General features: G+C 56.2%; 1 protein-coding gene across 1 annotated transcript in view; it reads left to right on the top strand.

Moving 5' to 3' along the window:
- The first annotated feature begins 1,242 nt into the window (after positions 1–1,242).
- PCMTD1 (protein-L-isoaspartate (D-aspartate) O-methyltransferase domain containing 1) overlaps positions 1,243–2,556 on the top strand; it is a 41,609-nt gene continuing 40,295 nt past the window's right edge. Inside the window, exon 1 of the mRNA XM_066578079.1 lies at positions 1,243–1,372. The gene's annotated coding sequence lies outside the window, so the exon portion shown is untranslated. The remainder of the gene's footprint in view (positions 1,373–2,556) is intronic.

Here is a 2,556-nt window from a genome sequence, read left to right as displayed (position 1 = left end):
CAAGTGCAGTATAAGGCCGAGGAACTCTGCCCAATATTGCGCTTGCGAACGTGCGTTTTAAATGCAGATGCGAGGTTTTTTCATTCAGAAACACCTTCTATGAAATTGCGATCCTCAGATGCGTGTCACGTGCGTCCGCAGAGCGCAATTGATTTTACTAGGAAACATAACATTGCACGTCATGCAAGTACTTAAAGGTCCCACTGAAAACAATGGGCGAGGCGTTCCGAGGGAACGCCCAAAGATAGACCGTGCTGCAATTTTTAGCGTCGCTGCCGTCCGGCTGGCGCTCCTATGGACAAACACGAAGATCTCTCCTCCCAGCATCTGCGTTGCATACAGGATGTGCAAGAGCGCCGACACCAGGGAAGATCACCGTCTGTTTAGAGAGGCAGCCGTATGGGAGGATAGTTTCACACGGACGATTGAAATATTGTCGCAAGAAAATCGCAACAATATCGCAATTTGGCTCGAGAGATCTCTTTTTTCTTGCAAAAACATCGCTGCCGCCTGCGACTTTCTTGCGAGAAAGACAATAGGACTTTCTAATGTTTTAAACGCATGGCACGAAAATCGCAAGTTTGTGTATTGTAATGTGATAAAATGAAGGCGCCATAGGGAAATGTGGGCGATAAAAAAAGAGCAAAGCGCAGATGGCGCGTGCCGCAATTTTCTTTTCCACGCAACATCATCAGTAAAAACATAGCAAATTAAAAACCATTAAAAGCGCGGGGTTCATAATTCAGCGTTTTCACGCGCCCTCGCATCGTGTGAAATACTTCATGGAGTCGGGTCGCTGCCACCCATTAATATACTGGCACTGGCCTTATTTAGCAGCCGGACTGCCAGGTGATAGGAGCGGGCATGAGAAGCTCTGCTCACACAGGGCTTATGGTGGACGGCTGCACTACGGGCCATTGCATAGACATTAATACTGCTTCCAGTCAGGTAAATTGTGACAGACTCCATGCACCCCAGGAGCCACAAAAGACGGCCAGGTCCCACAGCACCAGCCGCACGGACACCCGCAGCGCTGCCATGACACATACCGCCACACAACCCACCCGCCTCACTGACTAAACCCCCTCAGGTAACTACTTATATAAACTGTCTCCGCCCATCCCTCTGACGTCACCGCCATCGGCCTGGAAGACTCGCGCTGTGATTGGTCAGCGCTGTAGCCGGTCACGTTGCTACACTGTTTACATCCTCTCAGCTGTTCACCCCCCGCAGTTTCCCAGAGTGCATCGCGCACATCAAAACAAATAAGGAGTCCGGGCACCGAGGCCTGTGTGCAGTCCTGTGCCCGTCACTGGGCGAGCAGGCCGCGGACAGAGGCTGCAGTGTGAGCGCGCCGGGCCGGCCTCTCATGGTGAGTTGATGGGGTGGCTGGAGTGATCAGATAGCGAAGTGTTTCCCCTCCCCCCGGCTTGTGGCGCAGTTAGCGGCTTCTCCTCCGCACCTCCTAGAAGGTTATGGCAGTTGGCGCACGTAGCCCGCGCTGTTGTCGGGGCCTTCCTGCTCTGCAGATGGCGCCGTTCCCGCCAGCCGGGCTTGGAAACTTTCCTGCTATTGTTGTGCGGCGGCCGCCATGCGCTGAGCCTCTACCTAGTGACGTAATATGGTTCTCCGGTGACGTAATGTGCCGGCACAGTTGCTGTGACAGGTGACGTAGCTTGTGTGTAGGCTGGTTACTGCAGGTGTGACGTCATCCATACCCACCAGTCAAATCACTGGTTTTATCTTTAAAAAAGAGCTTCTGAGATGTGAGCAGCGATCTGATTGGTTGCTTTGAGTTAGTGCTCAAGTCCACTGGGGTTTAAAGGGGTATTCCAGGGATTTACAATGGATGACCTATCCTCAGGTCATCAGTAGCTAATCAGTGAGGGGCCGTGGCTCGGGATCCCAGCTGATCCTCAGGTCATCAGTAGCTAATCAGTGGGGGGGGCCCTCGCTTGGATCCCACCTGATCCTCAGGTCATCAGTAGCTAATCAGTGAGGGGCCGTCGCTTGGGATCCCAGCAGATCTTCAGGTCATTAGGAGCTGACCAGTGGAGGCCCCTCGCTTGGGATCCCAGCCGATCCTCAGGACATCAGCGGGGGGACATTGCTTGGGATCTCAGTTGATCCTCAGGTAATCAGCAGCTGCTCAGCGGCGGGCCGTCACCCGGGATCCCAGCCGATCCTCAGGTCACCAGCAGCTGGTCAGCGGGGGGCCGTCGCTCGGGATCCCAGCTGATCCTCAGGTCATCAGCAGCTGGTCAGCGGGGGGGGGGGGGGGGGGGGGGGGGGGGCTGTCGCTCGGGATCCAGCTGATCCTCAGGTCATCAGCAGCTGGTCAGCGGGGGGGGGGGGGGCTGTCGCTCGGGATCCCAGCTGATCCTCAGGTCATCAGCAGCTGGTCAGCGGGGGGGGGGGGGGGGCTGTCGCTCGGGATCCCAGCTGATCCTCAGGTCATCAGCAGCTGGTCAGCGGGGGGGGGGGGCTGTCGCTCGGGATCCCAGCTGATCCTCAGGTCATCAGCAGCTGGTCAGCGGGGGGGGGGGGCTGTCGCTC

Source organism: Eleutherodactylus coqui, chromosome 9 (assembly GCF_035609145.1).
Source record: "Eleutherodactylus coqui strain aEleCoq1 chromosome 9, aEleCoq1.hap1, whole genome shotgun sequence".
In the NCBI taxonomy this organism is placed as follows: domain Eukaryota; kingdom Metazoa; phylum Chordata; class Amphibia; order Anura; family Eleutherodactylidae; genus Eleutherodactylus; species Eleutherodactylus coqui.
The sequence above is the reverse complement of the archived record's forward strand: the minus strand, read 5'-3'. Positions and strand labels throughout refer to the sequence as shown.